Source organism: Solea solea, chromosome 1 (assembly GCF_958295425.1).
Source record: "Solea solea chromosome 1, fSolSol10.1, whole genome shotgun sequence".
Lineage (NCBI taxonomy): Eukaryota > Metazoa > Chordata > Actinopteri > Pleuronectiformes > Soleidae > Solea > Solea solea.
In genome coordinates, this window is record NC_081134.1 from 762,387 (window position 1) to 788,079 (window position 25,693).

Consider the following 25,693-nt stretch of genomic DNA (forward strand, 5'->3'; position numbering starts at 1 on the left):
ATTTGAGTAGTGCTCTTTGCTTTTGTTTTTTTTTCCCCATCAACGGAAATTAAGGATATCAGGGCAATCAGTTCAAAAGCAAGTGAGCCTGCAACATATAAACTTTCTAAAGTGCAATTTGCATTTTTTTGTAATTCAGTGTTGTTATGAATGCTTCATCTGAATTCAAAGGGAAGAACATCTAAACCCCAGCACAACAATGAAGCACCCTCGTGGTTTGTGTTCCTCTTAAACGCTCTTAGCAAAACAAACCTTTTCTTGTACTTCAAACATTCCTCCTTCCATTAACAGGCTAACCCTCAACACCTGCAGCTATTATACCATTCTACACTAAACACCACCTTCAAACTGGTTGGTGTGACACCAAGGGCTGCACCTGTGACCCTGAGCCTTTCATACGCTGGGTCTGATGCCTCTCTTATGGTCTGTATGCAATAGTACATTTGTGTTTCCATCATGGTTCGGTTCTGTTTGGTGCCGTGTGGTATGGTTTGGAATGGTAAAGCCGTGGGTCAGGCTTGTGTTTCAACTGAGAACAGTAACTTTGTGCCAAAGAATGGAACCATTGGGGCTGTTTATTTTGGTGCCTTACTGTACCCAACTGAACCGTTCCTATGAGTCACCTAGAATGCTGTCCTGAACACTCTTCTTAAACGGATCAATAGTCACACATAGAACAATCCATTTCCACACCGATAACCTGTTGTTTCAGTGTAACTGAATCACTAGAATCAGTTAATTGAGAATATTTCCTCTGTTAAATATTGAGATTTTAGACATTTCCCTGGTAGTTGTTGGAGATTATACAATTTCATTACATTCTAAAAATATTGATAAAACATATCCAGTGGTCAAAACCCCCATTTATTCCCAGGTTTAATCAGATTTCTCACCTGTGGGAACGTGTAAATGGCTTTCACTCGCAGGTCAAATCACTCTACAGGGGTTTTATCGGCTTCTGCTTTGCATGTGACATCACAGCTCGTGTGAGGGTGAGGGTGAGGGTGAGGCAGGGGTGACAATAAGACACTGGTTTAAAAATCCTGTGAAAGAGTTACACAAGATTAAAAGATTGTAAAATTGAATAGATAGATATTGTGTTGATGTCTTTTGTTGTGTGTCTGGAAATGCTTTGCCTACTATCTTGTTGGCCACAACTGTGGTTTTTCTAATTGTCTATTATTACGTCAAAGCCTTGAGAGCATGGAGCTGACACCGTTGTTATGCTTCATAAATCTTCTGGTGATTTTCCTCAGTGATGAATGGATTATTTACAAGGCACAGTTTAGTCCTCTCATCGTCCTGTGACATTTCACTTATTCATAATTTATGTGCAGAAAACATTGTTCCCTCGATTAGCAGTGTAAGGGCTAACCACAATTTATGGCCATAAAAGGGCAAGTAAGCAGGCAGGGTATAGATAAATGACAATATGCAGGGACAGCAATTAGGTTCTTATATAATGCACAAAATACACATGCACATGGATCTTTTTTAATGAATTGCTATGATATGATGTATGATGTTAGTTTGAATGAAAAGCAGCTGATACATGAGTAATATTAACTATTAGTAAGCGTATTATACTGAAGACTTAAGAACTGAAGCCATGTTTTCAATGGCAGCTCCTGAGCTGTGACAGAAGACTCATTTCTTCTCGCTTGAGCAGATACTTTGGTTTTATTGTGCATATGTTGCTTAAGTCGCTTCTTTTATTTATAATTTCATTAGACACAAGCCCAGATACAGTTGAGGGTTGCGTCAGGAGGAACATCTCGGAAAAAAATCTCTGCCAAATCATCTGGCAACTCCTCGAGAGGGAGAAGCTGAAAGGTTTGTTATTTATACTTTGATCAACCAAACGATAGAAATAAGAAACGTTAACTCTGCTTGACACAAAGGACAAAAATGTACCATCTTAATTTGAGATAATGGAAGTGATAATGCACTGAATGCAGCTGTTTGTCATTGATACCACATGATAAATGTCACATGATTATCTCTTAATTATCCTAAATGAATAACACTGTCAGTATTTGTTTTACATTCACACTCACACACACATTCACATTCACATTCACAACAAGACATTCCATTAGAATTAGATTTTATTCACGTCTAAAAGTCACTAGAAAGTAAAAGTATCTTTGTCCACCTGCAGACTGACTGACACGAGTGGTATTAAAATGCCAACAGTATTCACAGACAGTCGGCGCCATTACTGTGCAACGTCCTCCCCACGACAGAAACAGTCGGGGTTTTTTTTACATTTCAGGAGGGCAATAAATCATGTCTCCATCTCTTCTTCTCACGCCGCAGACACTTTAATCATCCTGTATTCTTGTGTGTTTAGCCATAATAATTTGGCTCTATCATGCAAGGACAGTCCTGCCTGTGATTTATGTGTGTGAGTGCGAGGGAGCGGAAGGAAGGAAGCCAAGCCCGGAATACAGCCGCGCCGCTGCTATTCTGTTTGCACTGTGTGTTTCACTTCTTTCCAATCTTTCATCCCAGTGTCTATGTGAGACGGATCTGTTCATTTCCCCCTCCATCTCTGACAAGCAGCCATCCATATGTTGCTTTTTATTAAGGCAAAGGAGGAGCTGCAGATGTTGTTGTTCTGTTCTTTTTTTGCTTTTATTAAATAGGGCAGAGAAACTTTTTTCAGTCCAGGAAAGTGAAAGCTCCTCGTCCCGACAATTAAGACAGACTTTTTAAGTGTGGTTCTATCAGATAGTGATTATTGCTGATGGAGCTGTGCAAGCCCCCTGCCTTAGGATCCAGCATGAAACAGTCATGCTTGCACTCATTAAAACCGAGGCTGCCAGCAGGGACACGACACCTCCTTAGGTCCATGATCTCACTGTAAGACAGACCTTTCCAACTGGACACTGATGTTTAGAACCCACTCACTCACTGGGACACAGGAGCTGTTCGTCTACTGCTGCCTCAATTTTGTTCATTTTTGTTCCTGAGGTAAATCCAAACAAAGATTTTACACATTGAAGTGTCAAAATAACACGTCTGAACTTACTGATGGAGGCAGGAGTGGATCGACAACTCCTGTGTGCTGTGAATTTGGTGAAGGGAGAAAGTTTAGAAAACAACAAAGAACTGAAAACTTTCCAGTCACAATCTGATACTGAGCAAAAAATGTTCTTAAAATATCACAAACTTAAGCAGGTACAAATGTATAAGATGATGCTTTTTTTTTCTTTAATTAAAATGTTAATTGACAAAAGTAAAGAAATCCTAATAACTAAAGTAACTAGGAAGTAAAAAATAAACTAAATAATAATCAACTAAATGCATGACTGAACAAATAGAAGCTGCTGGACAAAGATTGAATTTAAACAACAGCACTAAACAATGTACACAATTCAATTTACTCCAAAGTACAATATCAAAAGGAGGTATCTATCCAAATAAAATAAAAATATGAACTTAAACACCTTATCAAACATGGCCCCACGACCTCAGGTCTTTTTCCACCTCAGTAAACGAGTAACAGAAAGTGAATCCATGTCTCTGTCTGAGGGGAAAACCTGGGATAACATGCGTGTGACACTCAACACACTTTCTCTCCAAAGAAAGCACAAGTCAGAGTGTAGCAGCTTTTATTAACTGTGGAGACGAGCAATGCCAAGAATAAACACAACAACTTCTAAATAAACCTTCATTGAAGAAAACACAACATAAACAACAAAGCAGCGAAGTTAAAAACAGAGAAAATCAAAGTGTTCCCTCTGCTACTCTGCCACCTTTAACATTGACATTTTACACCAACACTACAATATGCACGGCTTTGAATACACAACGTATCACAAAACAGTAACTAACAAACTCTGGCAAGAGCTTCTGACAAATAAACAGACGCACTACAATACACACAGATTCTGCTTTTGGTTTGGGGAAAGTGAGCAGGTAAAGGAGGGTTTATAGTCCAGGCTCTCACCACTTCATCCACTCATGTCACACACACACACACACACACACACACACACACAGTGATGGGAAATCACTGCTTTTCTTTATAGACTTTAGTTCAGGAGAGAACATATGAGAAGAATCCAAAAGTGTGGCTTCAGAAAATCAATAATCATGATGTTTTCTTTGTGTCTGCTCTTTATCTTTAGACATGGTTACCTTTACCTGCCACTGCCACTTCAGTGTGAAGAGCTGAGATTCTCGTGGGTCAACCACCATCAGTGTTTTGGTGGAAGACATAAATATGAGAATGTGCTGAAGAATCAGTTAACAACCTCTCAGCGCAGTCCAGCCGGGTTTAGTTTAGTTGAGTAATAAACAGTGAGGTGAGACAGGGAGGACAGCCAATCAGGCGCCTTCCTCTGCCAGCTGATTAGGTGTTGCTGCCTCATTAATCACAAACAACAGCTTTGGTGCACAGTAATTAATTAATCTATTTTAATCAAATCAAAACAAGGTCCTATTGTTTGGAGAGGAGTGATGGCAGAAATCACAGGGCTTCAGTGTGAGACCTGTCTTGGAACGCTCTAATTGAGATATTGGCAGAGTCTGACTGAAGCAGATGGGTTGAAAAGGAGTAAGAGACGACCGGTGCCAAATGGAGTGGGCTGACTCACTTCTTCATTAACACATTTCCGCTAACAGGGAAGTTAGGCCTGAGTGGCAGTGCTAACCACAGCTTACTAATGTACTCTAATCCAGCTCTGCGTCTCTGAGTCCAGCATGTTTCATACTTCAGGTTCATCCAGTGAAAAGGACTTGGCAGCTCCAAAAATACACCAAGGTGTGTGAGCATGTGTCGAGTCCATCACAGGACAAACACACACACACACACACACACTGACTGTGTGTGTGTTGTTTATCAGCTGCACAACTGCTGCTTCGATGCCTTTGACGTGGGAAAGTTACAGCATGCAAATTTAGACGAGTTTATTCAAAGAAATGTAATACACTACTTATAACTATGTTTGTTTGAGTGTATACTTTCTTTAAAATTAATTTCTTTAAAGTTACAAACAATCTCCAAACACAAGAAAAAAGATAAGTATCAATGAATGCAAAACCAGCGGGACATCGTTTTGTTTTTCCCAAAGTAGCTTATCGTTGTCTACATGGAAGCACAAGGGGGGCGTTTTGAGACTTTCCCACTCTGGGACCTGTTCTTCAGCTCTTGGTTTTAGCCCATAAAATAGTTTTCATATTTTAATTTAAAATTTTAAATATTTAATAATTGCATATGCACTTCAAGCCTCGCTTTACAGAAGCAGACATTCAGATGCAGAAGCTCACAAGCTCAGCTCTTTTCTGAGTGGCTGCAAAATGCCCCAAAGCACTGGCCACTTCCATTCACCTGCATGTTAATCAAACACTGAAGCACCATGAGGTGGGCGGGGTTTGTGTTTTATAGTTTGGTTTATTTTTGTGGTGTGAGAACAGTCAGATCTATTATAAACCTCGTCTATGATATTAGCAGTCAGATTCTGATAAATGATAGACGTGTCTTGACGCTCCGAGACGTTCAACGCTCCTCTCTCCCACAATCCGCTTTATGAATGTTTTTTTTTTCTATGCTGTTTTTTTTCTTGGCTTTTCATTAATATTCAATTTTCTTTGAAAGTACACACACACACACGTGTCATTTATAGCAGACGTGCAGCAGCAGAGAGGGAGAGAGAGAGCGAGCGTGGGGGAGATGGTGCTTCTGGCTCATGTGTGATTTTGACCATCACGGCTGTTCAGGGCAATTTGCTGTGCTTCTGCCTCCAGAGTGACCCACGAGTACGAGTCAGTCAACAGTGACTATGATGAGAGCGAGCACATGGTTGAGAAAAGAGTCCTAAAAAAAGCTTGAATACATAAAACCAGTTTCCCTTTAATAACTTTTATTAATAAAGCATTCAATTGATACATGTTTTCATAGTTTTTATAAGATAGACTCTCCCTATAAGTGTGTGTGTGTGTGTGTGTGTGTGATAGGTTTCCCTCCCCTCCAATAAGACCTTTATCTTCCTCTTAAAATTGCACATAGACCCGTTCTCTGTGAAAGCAGTGGAAATGGCCTTAATGGCTGTCCTGTGATGTATTTACCAGATATGCAAATATGACATTTCTCCTCTGTGATTGCTCTTCAATCGTCTCTCTCTCTCTCTCTGTCTCTCTCTCGCTGTCTCTCTCTCTGTCTCTGTCTCTCTCTCTCTCTCTGTGTTCAGCTGTTCAGAACGTGTGGATTTAAAACATCTGCCTGGTAAAAGTTTTTCTTTAACCTGCTCTTTTACTAACACACCCAGATTTTTAAAGGAGGAATTAGTTTACAATAAATTAATAAACTGAACAAATGGAAGGATATAAAACATAATTAATAAATAATTATTAATTAAATAAAACTTCAAGAAAGAAAATTGTCTCATAATAATCTTGTAATGACAACAGTGCATGACTAACTACTTTCATCCACACTTTTCATACACACAAATGATGCTTTATGGAATGTGCAGATATAATGGAAACTCATCTATTTTTGTCTTTTTGGACGTGTGTCTGTTTGTGTGAGGGAACCAGAGACATGGACGCATTTACACTGGAAACTGCAGGAAAATAAAGATATTAGCCCTTTAACAAAAGGCTCACGTTCACACATGTAATGTTTGCTTTACTTTACCGTCAGACAGCATTTTCACTGGAAACTGAAGTTTGTAAACACCAAAGTCTCTTGAGAAAATCAGTGTCTTCAGCTTGTGGTGACACTGCTGCCTCACTCTGTACCTTTGTGTCGTTTGTGCCTATAGAATTATTGTACGTCAAAAGACGAGCAAGTAACTGTCAACAAATCTGTGATCTGATGTTTCCTTGACAATAATCAACAGATAATCCTCAGCTGACACCATGATGTTAACCTTCATGTCAAAGACTAGTCAGTTAAACGACAGTTAATCATTTAACACTGTAAAATAGTATTTGAATGGGGTTAGAATCTGTCACTTATAGTGTGATCGGTGTCAGGATTTAATATTAAACTATTGTAGACTAAAGTGTATTCACAGAGCACTCTGGGACTGTTGGCAGTCATCTTGGATAGTTTGGGGTTTGGTGTTTTGACGAGTGGGGCAGGCATCGAGCCACCAGCCGCTCCATTAGTGGACTCACTCCAGTGTTTTTTGTGTTGTTTTGTGTGTGAGTGTGGAGCAGCAGTGTGTTACTTTCAGAGAGCCGAACATAAGTAAGATGTTAATTTCCTGCCAGAGATTTCAAGAGCACCATGTTGACGTGGCACACGCTGACCTCCAGCCGCTCTGGTTTCATAGAGGCGAATAAACAAATACAAGGTTTAACTGAGCCGCCTTTACAGGGAGCTCACTGACTCCACCCCCCCACACACACACACACCCACCCTCCTTTTTCACGTTTTCTTTCTTCCATTTTGTGAAATGTCAGCTCTCCTCTGCTCGCTGTTTATCTAACCATCTAATTCCTGTCACAAAGAGAGAGAGGCAGAGAGAAAGACAGACGGGTTATCAGTCTCACTGTTTTTTATAGAGCAGTAATGGAGGGGTTGGCCTTTTTGGGGCTTTGAACAATGTACTGAAAGCACCGTGTCATTTCTCACTCTGTGACTTTTAGGAGGTTATGATGGATAGTTCGCCGCCTGCCGCCTTTTCCACATTAAACTGAGAACGGTATCGCTCAAAGTGGGCCTGTAATGCACAAATAACCGGCAGCCATTTTAGAATAAATGCACAGCTGTGGCAGCGGGATGCGGCAGACCTTTGGGTGAACCCCAAATGGAGCCTTCTGTCTGCGATTTAGCCGCTGCCTGTGATATGTCATATATATATATATACATACATACATAAAGCCTCTGCTACTGAAAGCTGTTTGTTGGGAGGTGGAGGAGAGAAGAGTCTCACAAAGTGTTACACTGATAGTGTTGGTGGTGTTTTCACTCGTCCACATTCAGTCCAGTCAGTTTTCTCTCGCTCTCTTTCAGAAACAATGTTTTTACAGATTTATTAACTCGCCAGTGAATTTGGAAGGAGTTGTGTTTGTACTTGTCTGTTTGTCCATCTGTCTTTTTTTCTGTGTTTTTATATCAAAAAAGTTACCAACAGATTTGGTTGATGTTTGGTGGACAGAGCTCTCGGTGCAAAGATCAGTTTATTCACATTTGGTCTGAAGCCAGATCTGGGATGGCTGCCATTTTTTATCCTTCTTTTAACCAATATTCTCAACATGTTGTGTTTCTGGATACTTGTCAGGATTTCTCTCTCTGAACTTTCGTTAACACAAAACAGTCAATTTGTTCACAGGGAAACTGAAGAATCCGTGGAAATGTACAGAACTACAACGTTGTATTTTGAGGACAACTGAATCTCCTGTGTCTAAAAAAGAGAGAGGGTGTTCCCATTGTTTCACCATTAGACCGGCGTTTGAAAACCACTCACTCTTTTACACCAATGTCTGTTTAGAAAAATCTGCTGGTTTATACCGGCTCGTTTTCTACGTTTCTGTAACGTACACAAACATGATGAGAAAATGATCTTTAATGATAGAGGCAGCAGTGGACTCCTCTGTGCCATGATGTAAAAACTGTGAGTGGTTTACACAATAACACAAACTTAAGTTTTGATCAAGATAATCATCAAACATATTTAATATAACATATTTAAGGACTCTTCCACCGCACACTTGACCATCACCCTCAACAACAGGAACCTGGGCGTGACGACCATCTCTCCCTCACCGCCAACATTGCTGCAACAGCTGGATCTTGCAGATACGTGTTGCACAACATCAGGAGGATACGACCTCTTCTAACCCAGAAGGCGGCACAGGTTCTGGTCCAGACTTGTGTCATCTCACACTTGGACTACTGCACCTCCCTCCTGGCCGGTCTCCCTGCCATTCGACCTCTGCAGCTCTCCAGAATGCAGCAGGTCGACGGGTCTTCAACGCTCCCTTCACTGGCTTCCTGTAGCTGCTCGCGTCCGCTTCAAGACTCGAGTGCTGGCATTCCATGCTACAAATCCAGACTACGTCCAGGACATGATCAAACCCTGGATAAAAGCTTCTGCTAAATGACTAAATGAATGTAATGTGCTATTTGTAAGACCTCACAGATGTAAGCAGGTGTTTGTTTTATTTGTTAAGTGGCTAAAATCAGTTTTTCCTTATGTCCCTGCTGGCAGCCATGTTTTCAAAAGACCTGAATCATCCGTTTAAAGTTTAAATGTTAAATTTGTAGAGTAGAGTGTGTATTTTTAGTGGAAAAATGTAAACACAGTGTTTGTTTGTGCTGAAGATGTTTTCCATCAGCCAGGAATATGTATTTAAATACAGAGTGTATGAAAATAAAACTTCACACTGTGATCTAGCTCACAGCTTTGGCTCGCTGAGACATCGGAGATGGAGGGGCATGCTGAATCAAGTCACCAAGGAAGCCTTTAACATAACATTTGCTGGAGTTGAATAAGAAAGTGTTTCCCACTGCACACACACACACTTATCCTTCCCCTGCAGGCACTGAGAAGAAGGTTCAGAAGTGACTTTAACAAAACAAAAAGATGCAGGACTGGATCTGGGGGAAAGCGTTGCTTGGAGTTATTGCAGCGTTTTCTTGTTTTGTTTTCACATTTTTTGTAACTGCTAAAATGTGAAGTTCTATATATTTGAATAATAAACATTCCTCATTTTAACAAGAAAAGCAGTTTGCTATGGTGTGACCTCTTGGTCTTGGGTGAAGTGTTTCTTTTAAACATGAGGAGCTTTCCCTAATTTGACTTGTGGATAAACTGCTTCTTCTCTGGTGGTCCAAGGTCAAGATCATTGTGATCTCAATGACCCTTGACCCCATTCTGACCTGGTGTGAACGTGGTCTTTGGGAACAGAAACAACACACCGTCATTTGCATGATGTGTCCTTCTTCTGAAAATGGCCGCTGTCAAGCAAAACTACCAGAAAGTGAGTGAGGGAGGGTTTGTGTATATACAGGGAATAATTCTTTGTGTACTAGCTCTATGTTGCTATTGTCTCCATCTGTATTGACATGAGACAAATAAAATGGTTGACGTGGATCACGTGGATCATGGATCACGAGCTGAAGATGCTGAGGTTTTTGTTGGGAGTGACCAGGATGAACAGGATTAGATTGAACAGTTTGGATCTCAACATTAAGATGGTTTGGTCATGTGCACATCATACAATCACATGGTTTATCTCTATTTTCTGTCATGTTGATATTTTTCAGTAATTCTTCTATTTTTTACGCTGTTTTACCAAGACTTTTGTTTACAGACCCTGCAAATAGCCCAGTTGTGGACAAATAATTAGTGACATCATCGATGGTCTTACACCTGTAAGTACTCTCGACACCATGCGATAACATGTTACTGTCCCTTACTTTTTCCCCTACATTTATGCAGGTTGTCCATCGTAACGTGATATGTCAACAAAGGCCTCAGGTCAGTCACAGCGTCCTCAAACATGTTTTTTTACTCCTGAACATTCTGTCAGGTCAACATGACCATGGGCAATAAATCTGTTTTGACAGCAACATGATTTCCTATGAACTGGAGGACAATCTTCAATTCACATATGTGTGTTAAAGCTGCAGTGTAGCAAGGTAAGGGTGTAAGTTTCATCTGCAGGTTTGTCAAACATGCATGTTCAGCTCCTCTCATCAGATTAACACAGACAGGCAGACAGACAGACAGACAGACAGACAGACGACCTGTCTCTCCAGCTCTGAGACCCTCTGTTAACAGTGACACATGATTTATTGCATTTATTATATTAAACGTGCTGGTGAGACTAGTTCTGACGACACAGAAGAACCCGGCACTGAGTGAACTGAGAGGTGAGTTTATGTACTGGGTTGATTGGTGATCAGAGGCAGCTGAGTGCAACAGGTGGGGAGGGGCTGGACTAATGAGCAGGGAGGGGCTGGCAGGCAGGTGAGGAGAAGGAGGGGCTGATGAGCTGAGGTGACTGAGAGAGAAGATCATGACAATTATTATTAAACTTATTAAACTCATGTTCCTACTCTCTGCATGCACCCTCATATCACTGGCACTAGGTGATATAATGACATCAAAGGCATGAGTTTGATTATTTAACTCATAAATTGTTGAGATTTTACTCACATTAATGTTTGAGAAATGAAAGACAGGGTCCATGTGGTGAGCTGGAGCTGCTGTAACTTCACAGAAACGATAACATGTGACGACAGTTAGAGATATTTAAAAAATCCTTAAAGTCATACAATTACAATGAAATTTATTATAAGCAGAGAAAAACAGTCAAGGAAAAATGGAATAATAACCATTCAATCTTCCACAAGGGATTTGTTTTTTCCCCAATCTCCTCCCCCTTCTGTTTTTCATTAAAACCATTAATTAAGAATTGCTAAAGTGAATAACTGATTGTGTTTCTGAATTATTTGTGCTCATTAGAAACTCCAATAAAGACATAATTAGCAAGGTGCATGGTTTTTTGGTTAATTTAATAGCTTATGAAATAAATAAAAAAGTGTTATATTATAATGTTGCTGTTTTAAAAAACTCTTGTTTAAATGCTGTGAGACTTTTCTGTCTAATTTACGGTTTTATGTTTAGTTTTCAGCTTTGAACATAGATCTGCTGTGGTCTCCATTAGTGGGTGGATACTGACTCTGATCACTGCGGCTTAACAGGCATCAGTGGGCTGCAGTGTGGATGCAACGTGACAAGCTATGATGTGAGCTGCCTGCTGGGTGATTGATACGTTATCCAGGCTACATGGAAGGAAATTGCTCGTGTCCGTCTCATTTTCACTCATTGATCCATCTGACGGCTGCAGGGAGGAAAGGAGGGAAGGAAGGAAAGGAGGTGAGAGAGAGAGAAAGCAACTGTTGATGCTGCCTTGCTGGACGCAGGTGGAACCCCGTGGCGTTCTAGAACGTTACCATGACTCAGAAACCACCTCAGCTCAGGCTGGACGGTCCCTGCATTCAGGGAACACTCAGCACCACACATTATACTCCAGGCTTGATGAGAAATAACTCAATATTATCAATTCAAATAATAGTAAACAATCAGTACCACAAGAGGTGTGACGACCCTATTAAAACTGCAATATTTATGAGTATTATTCTTTATTTTTCAAGAAAATGTATCACCTCGCTGGTGAAAATGTACATATTTTATAGGTTTATAAGATAAGGGTTATATTCGGGCTGGAAATATGGTCCATGGTTTACAAGTGGCCCCATCCTTGTGCTTCCCATGAGGGATCAGTGTTACTGAAATCATGTTACCTGCATAATGTGTCCACTTCAAGCCCATGTCCACTTAGTACCAAGGTAGCCTGGAAATGGTGGGTGTGGGCTTAAAGTGGGCAAACACAGGTGGCGCCATCATGGAAACCACATACAAATCCACTGACTGGGCATGCTGGTTGGCTAATGGATAAAACTATAAAAAAAAATAAAAAATAAAATCTTCAGACTAAGTTTCATCCAGATCTGATCCAGATTACGGATTTGGTGTGAATGTAATGTAACATGCTTCAGTCCCATTAACAGATTAGGATGAATGTTGTCATACTTGTGTAAGATTGTAAGTTTGATCCAGATCCAGAAAGTCTTGTGGATCTAGAAGATCAAAATATAAAAATGACAAAGTCTTTAAGCCTTGGCAGAGGTTTTGTTCTCTCTGGTTAATTGTGTACAGGTCAGTCTATGATTCGTGTGTTTTAAGTTCCTTTGCAGTGTAGGTAGTTGTTGCTGCAGATGCGTTTGGGGATCTACAGCTAATATGAACTCACTCTGAACTGTTGTGTGATTATTTAAACTAGTGCAGAACCCGTTCACTATGTGCTTTTCTGTGTGTTTGAATGGTCGCTGACGGACAGACGTTCCTTGCATTTATTATCCAAACAGGCACCTGTCAAGTGAACCATGTGACAGATGTGTTATTAACAGACAGATGAAGGGAATGTCTGCGCTCTGCATGTTTGTGTGTGTGTGTGTGTGTATTTCCCCCCTGAGATCACTCCATTTACATTATGCTGAAAGGTTATAATGGAATTATTGATTGATGACACACACACACACACACTTTAAATATGGCATCTGCATCTTGTATCACTGAATAGTAAATTGACTTCAGTGCTTCTCTACTCATAATGAAAAGTCAACCATTACACCACGAGTCAGACATTCACACACATTATTTACAGTAGGTGGGTTGTCAATAGTGCACATACAAAATGGAATGGAAATATACTTAAAGTGCAATGGAAGTATATGAAGTGAATAAAGAATGACAACATCTGCACTGGAAACATGGTGGAAACAGTGAATCACAGGAAGATGAACTGAACATTCCTCTATGTGCAAGAATCTGCAGCAAAGAAAGTTCATCATGGATCAACAGCTGCTGGACTTCTGTGCCACGTCTCTTTGTGTCTTTCATGTAAGATGGAAATGCAATAAAAAAAAAAATGCCAAGAAAGTGGGCTGAAATCTGAGTGAGTGAGAGAGAGAGAGAGAGAGAGACAGTGTCTCCATGTCCCCCTCGCTGTCCACCATCCACCTCATTCTCCTCCTTTAGTGTCTGTTCATTATTCTTTTACGTGGATCAGACAGGTGATGCAACCAAACCAGGGAGTTGTGATGGAAATGAGTATTTGTATGAACACTAATCTGAATATTGAGAAGCTAGTGAGACAAGCCTCTCAAGAGCTCACACCGAGAGAAAGACGACAGAGCGACAGCTTCTGAGTTTATAAAAGGGCATGGGACAGCCTGGAACTGCCTGGGACAGCCTGGAACAGCCTGGAACTGCCTGGAACAGCCATCCTCTTGCTGGCTGGACAAATTGGAAAAAGACAGTGGCTGGTGTTTGACCAGAGAGGCAGTAAACACATTATGAAGATTTGCACCAGGATCAGCAAATAACATTAGATACCCATGTGCACTGACTTTCACCTGAAAAAAAGGTAAAAAGCTGTGGACTGAGAGAACCCACTCTACCTCCTCATCCACAACCATCAGTGTCTTCTTTTTGAGTTTTAGTCATATTAGATAAGTGAGACGATTGTTCTTATGGTCGAAGCAAGGGAAGGATTTTTGTGTTCAATGCCCCAAAGCGTCTGGCAGATCGGCGCGGTGTGGCATCAGGAAGCCAGTTTCATTACTCACACAGCTTTACATGGGATGTTAAACTCGCCCACCTCATTTGTCTGAGCTCGTGCCGTCTCCCTAAAGCTCCCCTGTAGAACACTGGATGCAATATTTTGTGGCAGAATCTCTCAGACTATTAGGCACCCAGACGCACCTCAGGGAGTTCTCTCTCTCTCTCTCTCTCTCTGACCATCCTCCTTTGTCTGTCTTTCTCCCTCTCAATCTCTCTCCAGATACAACAGCTGTTGTCTTCTCCCACACACACACACACACACACACACTATGACTTACGACTGCGTCAGCGACGGTGACCCTGCCTTTGCTTTATTCTGCTCACTTCAGCAGCTTCAGAAGAAAAATCAAAGCGACGCATGTGTAATGGCAACACATGAAGGAGGGCAAAAATAAGTCAGGAGGGGATGCAGGCCACTTATGCCCCGCCCACATGTAGCTGGGTATTATTAAAAACTTACTCCAACTTCCACCTCGTCAACGCAGACACACAATCTGACGTCAGTTCTGGGCCAAACCAGAACCAACCTCCGGTTTTGTGATTGTTCTGTTCACAAAAGAGAGATTTTTCAGAAGGGTTTCAGTGTGTTGTCCTGTAGAGAGTTATTTTCGTTAATTTTTTTTTATTATTTTTTTTTTATAATATAATAATATTAAAAAAAAGAAAAGGAGAGAGTTATTTTCGTTTATTTTTTTATTATTATTTTTTTTATAATATAATAATGTATAAAAAAAAGAGAGAGTTATTTTCTAAAACGAGGCATTCATTGCCACGTATTGTGAACGGTGAATTGTGTTTATATTCACGTAAGGATTTTCTAACTGAAACTAAAGCTAATGACAACATGAACATTTGTGATGATCTGTAATGGAGAAAGGTCAGTTCATGATTAGTTAAAGCTAAATAAACGTGCTTTTTTCAATTCATCACTTTCGTAAAATAAAGAAATCCAACGTGCATGAAGTCAACAAATAGATATTAAGTCAATTCTTCCGAGAGTTAAGGTTTCCGTGGGCTAAAAACTATTTTCAGAAATTAAAATACATAGTAAGTCAATAACTGTGATGCAGGTGAAACTCATATATATATATATATATATATACGTATATATATATATGTATATATATATACATATATATATATATATATACGTATATATATACATATATATGTATACTGCAGTGATGGTGTTGTGGTAAAGGACAATTGTCTTTCTTTCTATTCATCTCTGCGTGGATGTTGTACCCCATGCTATTGCAGCAAATTTGAATTAATGTGACTCTAAGTGTTATAGAAAAGTTACAGGTCTGACAGAAAGATTGTTGTTGTGACGTTTGTGTAAAAGTTACCAGGGTGTAAGTGGAATGAATGTCAGTCTAAAAGGAGCTGAGGAGTCACAGCAAGGATGCTAGGCAACACTTGTTGTCAAGCATTTCCACCAGCGGTCACCAAGAACTGTATTCATGGACTTTTTTTGTCTTAACGACTGTGAATCTCACACCTATAGAGAACAGTGCTGCTATATCAAAAACTTTATTTCTGACAGTATTTTAACAAAGAAGTCAACTTTATATCTTTATTGCTTTTTCATTCATTCATTCATTCATTGTCGACCACTTTATTCTCCACACGAGGGTTGCAGGGCTGCTGGAGCCAAACCCAGCTGACATAGGGCAAACGTCAGGGTACACCCTGGACAGATGACACGCAGACTCCATGCAGAAAGGTCCTCGTACAGACCAGGTCACAAACCCAAGGTTGTAAACCTTCATGTCACCCCAGGATTGAAAGGAATAATTCATAAATCTGCTGTTTAAACAGTCATAGTTTAGACAGTTAATCTACGAGCAGATCGTTTGCAACATGCTCCAGAAAATGTTTGGAATATTCAGTCTGGACGTTAAAAACAATTTTCCGTTCATGTTCTGGATCAGACACACAGAGATGCGTCTCCAGGTAAGTTCAGGTCAATAAATCTGTGGTGAAAAAAGTAATCAAAGATTCTTCTTCTAATAATTTGTGGCAGACTGTACACCAGGAAGTGCAATAGTGCCCCCCACAGTTTGAAGCTCTCTGTAACATTTTGATGTTCTTCACTAATTTTTCACTAAAGTTCTATATCCAAAGTTCAATCGTTCGATAAAGATTATTATAAATCAAATGAGAAGTTGCCTCGTTTTCTCATAGACAAACACCAATGGAGTTGCCTCCTGAAGTACATTCAGTAGAAAGCATGTTTCATTTACTTCACACTTTGCCTTCAGTCTCTAGATCAGCAGACTACGTCCACTTTTCTGTACAGTCTTGACTTCTCTAGTCTGAGTACGGACGCCTGACCCAAACCCGTTGATTCCTTAAAGTAAAATCTTTCAAATTCAGGGCAAGTCTCATGAATTTACAGAATGACTGTAGATTCCAAACAAACAGGTGTTTGTGGAGGAGTCAGCGTTTGTCTGGCAGCCACAGCCGTACATGTGTTCACTGGGCGGGTTAACGATCATGAAGGAACAGGTCGTTGCTCAGTGCTACAGACTGGAGCTCTGTGGCTGCACATGCTTGTGTGACTAACTCCACCCTCAGTCATGAGAGACTTTGCTTGTTAGAAATAAACTGTGACTCAAGTTTCCAGCAGATCATTGCTCACTAGGCAGCAGAAATGTCCTCAGACTCAAGTTTTCTGAACATTACACCGAGAAAGTCGTATGACACGGAATATGACTGAACTTTTAAAAGGCTGATGGTGTTATATCTACAGAAATGAATTAGAATTGCACTCAAAACAACTGTCTTGACCAGTGGACGAAAACAATAGGAATGACAGTTGTTTTATCTTGATTTTTCATTAAGATCCATTGTTAGTGTCAAAGGTTCAATGAGCCCTACAGTGAAAAGTCTGATCTCCAAGGTAGAAAATAACTGCTGTTTTATTTCTATGAACATTTCATAACATTTCTGGTTAGTTTTCATGTGTCAACAACAGGTGGAGTCTGATAGAGAAAGTGTGTCTGCTCTTTCTATTACGGTTTCTCTTGTAGGTAAATGCAGAATTCAGTATTTAACAACTAAGGCAACAACAACAAGTGCATTAAACTGCTGCATTATTTAAGTAAGATTTTTTTCATCTACCCTTTGGTTTCAAAGTCTTCCTCCATCCACTCATCTTCTGAATCCTTTCCTTTCTTTGGCTCTCCATCCTTTCTATCCTTCTCTCTCCCATCCTTCGGTCTCTTTCAGTTTCCATATTTAACCTCCCTTCATTTTCCTTTAACCAACGTCCTTTTAACTTTTTATCTTCCCACATTTCCACTCTTGCTCCCGCTGTCTTCATGATCTCTTTCTGTCCGTCTTCCTCTCTGTCCCCTCGACTTCTCACTCTCCATCTTTCTTTATATATTTGGTCTGATCTTTGGTCTGAAGAAAATCACCTTCCGTGTCACACCAGCATGTGCATACTGATCATTTCAATCTAAAAATGCCATTTTCAAATGAAAACGTAGCGCTGTGTATGTCGTGTTGCACGTCCTTTGTAATTGTCACGTGGTCCCTCTTCTTCCTCACTTTACCAAAACATCCTCTCTCCATAAGGTCTTGATTCAAAGTGGTCCCCACAAAGATAGAAGTACATTTACACTCACACGACAAACACAAATCAATGTCAGTGACCTCTAATCATGTCCTCAAACCTTCAGGGACAGGAACTTCATAAACTAATGGATAAATTGCCTCGTTTATTTCCCCCTCCTCTTCCCCTTTTCCTGACTCCTCTTCACAATTAAATTGCCTGCAGATGAGCACAGCCTGCATTTGTCAGACAGCTTTTCCCCTGCTTCACACTCGTCTATATACGGCTGTTGATTAATTCGGGTCGATATGTGCCGCGTGTCACGAGCAGAAAATTAGTATAAGGCTTATTAATCTTAGGCTGTTACGTGATGGCTGGTTTCAGTCGGAGGTCAGTGCCAGAGCAGGAAGATAAACATAATTGTCATCTTATTATTTAGCGCCCACTATTGCTGCATCTTTTGTCTTTTATCGACTCGAAAAAAAAAAGAAATCATATTTAGTAAAAGATTTATTTGGATTCACGCAGAGACGAAATGTTAAGCCATGGCTTTGCAGTGGAGAGGTTGCTTTGAGTAAACCAAAGCTCAGAGGGGATTACACAAGATTAATTATTTGTAATTACGATTTCCTTATTTGAATCCAGCTGGATGATCATGTCAGATATCCTCCCCCTCAACCATGGTTTTAATTTCAGCCCCAAATGCCTGGTGTTGTTCCGCGCACTCACATCAGAGGTGGTCTGATGACTCTGCCGTCGCTCTAGTGAAGACTCACTCCTCTGGGTTTCAGCTCATTTTCACAAGCTTTACTCACCAATTGTGTCACTTCCCCAGTGGCACGCAGTGCACTGTGTTATTCATGTCTGTGAAAGACAAGGCAGTGGATAAAGAAGCATTTAAAGAATAATTGTGATTGTGTGAAACAATGTTGTCACTGCCCTTGAAGTGCTGCTCTGAATTAGCCACTTAATGGCCAAAAACAAGCTGAAGCTATGTGACCTAAACATGTTTTGCCAGCTATGACACTCACACTATATTGTAGTGAAATGATGTTGAATAAAACGCAGCAATCAGGGATTTCTTCTTCTGTGTTGTGGCTCTTAGACTGAGACTGTGCGTGTATACGTAGCAATGAGCAACCAGGGGGGAAGTCCATTTAAATTTGAACTTGAAGTTCCAGATGAGTTTATGGTCTCAGTTACTACCTGCAGCTCTTATTCAAGTTTGTAAATGATGTTCCCATTTAGAAGAAAATAGACTGTAAGCACGTACAGTGCGGTATGAGTGGACACCAGTGGTGTTGTCCAATAGAAGGCTGACTGCAGGTGACGTCTGTGAACTCACAGTTCTCAGCAGTTTCAATAAGTGACATGGAAATGAGAGTTCATTTAGAAACAACAAGACTGAAGCTCAGTGTGGAATTACAAAAAGCTTTAAAATGTACTTTCTTTATTGAAGTCTATTTGGTTGACACACACACACACACACACACACACACACACAGAAGAAGACACACCTGCATGTTCTCCCTCCTGAATGATTTGTAATAACTGTGATGATCCTTTGACATTTCTCATCAAATGAATCGCGTTTATGACCAAACAGCTTAACTACCGACGTGCAGACATAACTTATGTTCAGTCATGCTCGCTTTCTAATGACTTGTCTTTCCAAAGCAACACATGGAGTGACCTTGTTGATCCACTCTTAGCCAGCATCACATTACAATCAGTGCTCTCACAATATCAGTCCATCAGTCCGTGTTTCTTTTGTTCCCTTTGTATGAAGCGCTTGTTTCATTTTAAAACGCTGCAGAGTCGAGAGAAAGGGCCTGGGAGATCACCCCCACCCCCCCCCTCCCCCCTCTCCTCCCCCCCTCTCTCTCCCTCTCTGTCGTTCTTCGTTAGCAGAGCAGATGGTGTGAGTGAGCAGGCCAGTCATTTCTAAATCAATAGCTGGGCACACGGGATCACTGTGTGTATTTGGAAAAACCCCATAACACATACCCAGTGGTACACACACACACACACACACGCACACACACGCACACACACACACACACACACACCAAAAAGCAACACACATGACAGACAAAAATACTGGTGCATGCAACATACACATCAGACTGAGACCTCAGTGGTCCCATTGTGTATGTACACAAAACAGAATACACACAAACCCACACACTAAATGGGGGGTAGAAGGAGAAGCGAGGGAAGGAGATGGAGAGTAAACTAATAGCCCTGCAGCTTATTTCTGCAGACAAGCTGTTGTTTAATATGACTGCAGCAGACGCCGGCCCCACGACAATCATTTAAACCTCCAGAGTCTGCTTGACTGAAGGAGATGCAAGTGTCTCACTCTTCCTGCTCTTCCCTCTTATATTGTCCTCTTCCTCAGTCTGTATCTTCGGCATATCTTCCTCTCTTTCTCTCTCGATGTCTTTCAGTGAATTGCAGCAGAAGCCGGAGGTGGCGGCGGCGGCAGAGACACATAAATGCTTCATTAACGTTATGATCCTGTTCTGTGATGAAGTGATGACTGTCAGTAAGACGTGAGGCAAATGAAGAGGCAGTGGGACTAAAGCCTTCTGTTGTTTTATCCTCCAGACGCTGCTGCTTTGTTGAAGTCCTTCGTCCTGAATGACCATATTTTGTTGGTCCCTTCCCTCCTGCAGGACCCGCACAAGTGTATTCTGAAGTATCCCTGCAAATTACACATTTATTGTCATGGTTACAACAAGAAGCATGCAATTTAAAGTGCACAGACGATCACCTTCAGTGGTTTGGGGGCAGAGCTGTGATGAGAGGGACGGTGGAATGTATCAGAAGGAGGCAGCGGTCGACCAGCAAAACACTGATATTCTCTGTAGACTTTGGTGCAGGAGAGTGAACGCTTCACAAACTTAATTGCCTAACAATGAGATAAGGCTGCAAACATATTTGATGTTTGACAGCAGGTGTAGAGTTTATTCTGTGAGCCTGTTGTGTCTCGTACGAGCAGCAAGAGACAGCAAGAATCCACATGTGTTAGAACACGTATGAAAAAACCTGGACTTTTCTTTTAAACTGCACAAGAGTGTAATCCTGAGTCTAAACTGTGCTACAGTAGTATTCATGTCAGGTGCTGTTGTGGACGCTCTGCTCCACTCTGGAGACACTTTCACATCTGGAACACTATTGTTTACTAGATAAAAGCATCTCTATGTGTGTGTGTGTGTGCATACTTGTATTTGTTGCCTCTCCAGGACCTTTTCTGACTAAACCTCTGAGCTTGTCAGGACCAGGAGTCCTCATGGAGACCAAAACCAAGTCCTGATCTAATCTCTGAGGAACTGGTTAAGTTTAGAGCTAAGATTGTTGTTATGGTTGAGTTTGTTTAGGTTGTCCAGGTGAATGGAAGTCAATGCAGTGTCCTAAGAAGAATAGCTGTGCAAACCTGTGTGTGTGTGTGTGTGGTAAAGTATGTTGTATCCCCTTTGACAGACTGTGTTGAATATTACATGCATCCCCTGGTGTTAGTTGTTAAAAACTGAAGGTATGTGCCATGTAATATTCATCCAGCAGAGCCCATGCAGGATCAGCGGCACAGACCATAATAAGCCTCATATTCACCCCCATTCACACCCACAATGAGCTTAAAACACAGGCATGATGAAAGATGCATTAGAGGTCTGAGGCCCACGGTTGCATACTAATGTTCGGACACACGTTCCGTCTGTGGAACAAAACACAGGAAATACACACGGGGAACATCAAGCGGTGTGTCTGTTGTTTCTTTCTTTCTTCTTCCTCTCTTTTCTGCCCCCTCTTCTTCTTCTCCGTTGCCGCCCCTCTCCACCCCCAGTGGACGCCTGTCTGCAGCTTGTTATCCGCTGGCGTGAGGCGGAGTGTGACAGTGTGATAATCCATGCCAATGTGTGCTGCTGACCCTGTGATGTGCTGCTAGACCTGTGTGTGTGTGTGCACGTGTGTGTGTGTGTGCACGTGTGTGTGTGCACGTGTGTGTGTGTGTGTGTGTGTGCATTCTGATGTACAGCTGCACTCGAAGGCTTCCTTTGCTTTGCTGTTTATCAGGCTGATGCACACATTGATGCATCCAGGATGTGAAGGAGCGTCCTGTTTTATATATACATTATTACAGGTGTGAGAGTGTGTGTGTGTGTGTGTGCGTGTGTTATTACACACACACACACACACACACACACAGAGAGAGAGCATTGTCTTTAACACATAGCTCAGTCCATGTTCAGGGTGAGAGAGCCTCTTCAGTCAGATTGCTGACACAGCAGTCTTACATTATGTCAGAGCAATCAATGTTTAAGGTTTATTCTTGATTACATGGAGTCACTTAATATCATGTTATAAAAACACGACACACATCATGTGTGGCTGAGACACAGCTGCCAGAGAGCGGATAAAAGTGTCATTTTAATAACATTTACATTTATAAGCTTGTTTGGTGTTTTACTTCCAGTCGTCCACATTATTATTTACGTTGTTTTAGATTTAATTCCCTATTTTTAACATGAATAGACTTATTTTGCAGGATAAATAAGTTCCTGTTGTGAAGTATACGTCGTTCCATATGAACACAAACACTTTTACATGTGTGACACACCATCATGCATAACTTTATTGTGATAACATGATGGAATATTGTGTTTAAATTGCTCACCCGTGACTGAACAGTCCCCTCTTGACCAGATCAGACACTCATTGGCCCTCAGGTCATTTCAGTTTGACATCCCATAAATCACCAACACTTTTCTTAACAAAACACTCCTTTGGTATTCACAGATGGTCATGGAAGTGTGAGACAATTTAATAATTAGGTGCAAACACAAGAAACAGATGAATGGTGCGTCACATGGACTTTGTATGTTAACATTTTCCAAAAACTGCCGATATCTGATATCATGTCTTTTTAGTATTTGTTTCATTAGTTAATCCAGAGGGATTCAACATGACAAGTAAAGAGGTTAAACGTCAGCATCCTGCAGCAGAGCCCTGCAGCATCCCTCTGTGAAAACCTCCCCTAAATTCTATAATGTGTTGATGAATTCTCTAGAACTTTGTCTGACAGCGTAACAGAAAGAGTCACGACGGCTTATTGAAAACCAGGAAGTGGCCGTGCATAGACTTCCTGGCCGTCACTGAACTGACGCAATCTAGTGGCACCGGTGTTTCAAAGCCAGAACCAGGCGTAAATATGCGCTCATAAAAACACCAACAAATATTAGATTATTGTTTTAAATACGTTTGAATTCCACATAATAATACAAACACGTGTGATAAGTCTTATCACATGTGCCTCCTTTAAATGTTTGTTTGCCCTTGAAACGCTAATTAGCAAATTGATGCATATCAGATTTTTGAAAAAGAAGATAAATGCATTTTATTAATTAACATGTTAGTTCTTTAATTAAACAGCTTTTTCACATTGGTTTCTGTGTTACAGTGATGTTTAAAATAGGCATTTGATAACATTATGTTTTTGTATCAGTGACAAGTGTGTGTGTGTGTGTGAAACACCATTTTTGGTCATTATTATAATTTATAATACACACACCTTTGTCCCATTTTCGTCTCCCTGTGATATTTGGATTTTACCTCTGAACCACCATACCACCCCATAATGGGGCTTTAACATTTCACACATTATGAATTCATTTGCACACTCACACACTTCAGTCTGATGATTTAATTAGATTCACATGCCCGGCTTTACATTTCAACTAATCAAGATAACCTGGACACAAACACAGATATATGCACTCACACAGAACACACATGGAACACAGTGGGCACAAATAAAAATCTGATTATGTTATTATCGTCATGGAAACGAGCTGACGGGAAGCAAAAAGCAACCCCCCTCTCTCTCCCTCTCTCCCCCTCTCTCTCCCTCTCTCTCCCCCTCTCTCTCCCTCTCTCCCCCTCTCTCTCCCTCTCTCTCCCCCTCTCTCTCCCTCTCTCTCTCTCCAGGCTACTGGGAAAATTGGCCAAAAGTAAAGGTATTAGTGTTGGACTGTTTCCAAGCATTCACTCCTCACACACACACACACACACAGTAGTATGTCCATAGTTATGAGGGAACACTAAATTGTCTGCAGATTTAAGGACATTTATTGAAAGAAAACACATGTGTCCTCCTCCTCCTCCTCCTCCTCCTTTTTACCTTAACCATCAGAGCTGAGACAGTGACGGCGATCCTCACTGTAACCTTCATAACCATAACCATCAGTCTAATGAAGGGGAGCAGCCAAAACTTGTTTTTGTCCACATAACAATAGTAACACACACACACACACACACACACACACACACACACGGCTTCAGGCTTGGACACAAATATTTCCCCCAGTGCACTGTTTATACACCCAGAGCTCCCTCTGCTGGTGACAGGGGTAACTGCAGACACTGAGCTGACTTCCACAGATTAAGATCAAGTGCCTGAGAGGTTGCTTTCACTTGATCAAACAGCGTAGTGTATACATTACTGTACATTACTGTACATTAATACACGATAACACAGCAAACATCGAAACTGCACCACACATTCTCCATGTGATACATTTGCTCCAGAGAAAAGTGTTTTGTTACCTAGATTTTAAAGTGAAATTATTCAGGAGGTTTCAAACAATGTGTCAGCTGATATTTAACCTGGAGTCACATGGAGTCACAGTACAAGGATCACACACACACACACACACACACACAAACCTGCTCACACTGATGTAAACACAATGATCACGTATGCATAACCTTCTAGTACATTCTGTGGTGTCCACACACCTGGTGGTGACAGTGTCTCCTGCTGTGTATTAGCATCTGCTCAGTAATCTGGTCCAGATGAGGAGAATGTTAATTAAAAGTAATCACAGTGGCTCGTGATGGCCGAGCGGCATTCATACACGAGTGACATCACAGCTGCGGCGCAGGGTTCTGCTTTCAGCAGATGCTCAGTATCCAGACGAGGCTGACGGTGATCACAGCACTTTAGTGTAAAACAACAATAGAAGAGGCAACTTTTATATTCTTATTCTCCAGGAAAAAACTCAATTCACTGATCTTCTGTCCTTCAAAAATAGTTTTTATACTTAGAATCTTGGATACAATTGAAATTGAATAGTCACTTCCTTCCTTACCTATGAAAATGGGTTTTTTTTGTAAAAGGGTGGGGAAGGGTGTTGTCACCTCCCACTTCCAAGAGGTGTGACCAACGGACATAGATGAAAATGCCTCTGTACTTAATTGGATAGAGCTAGAGTCAGACCAGTGATCCAGATGACGTATGCAGAGGGTTAGGGATAGAAAAAGTGTCAACAAACGTGCTTGTTGTAGTTTTCCAGGAGACTTTTGGCCGGAGAGCTCGGCGGAGCAAGGAGCTTCAAATGGAAGCAACAGAAAGACCAAAGACAGTTTGTTTGGTTGCTGCCATGTTGGATGTAAAAGCTGCCAGACGTAGCTTCTCTGTCGTCGAGTTAAACCATGAAAAAAACACCTGTTTGTGATTGGTTCCTTTTCTCGGACATTTCTACAGAGAAAAACCAAATCACTGGCAGATTCAACTGGGTTCACTTGACCAGTTGAAAACCATGCACTATATTAAGACAGGCCCTGAGAACGGCTTTGTTATTTGCTGCATGTAAGACTTTGGTCAAGTCTTCATCACTGGAAGATCCTGACTGTGAGTGTGTGGTCAGCCTCCACGCAGCCTCGCAGCCTGCAGCCTGCAGCACTTTTAACCTGCTTTTTATTTGATGTGCTATAAAGAGGAAGGCTCAATTTTCCCCGCAGAATTCCCTTCATGCTGGAGAGCTTGTGGAGGTGCATGAAATCTCCTACATATTGAGACTCTTTCTCCCCTGATATTTAAACCTTTAGCTCTGCTTCCCATTTGCCTTTAATGCAAATTGTTGATTCTCACCTTCCTCATGTAGCAGGAGCACAGGAAGTGACAACACACGGT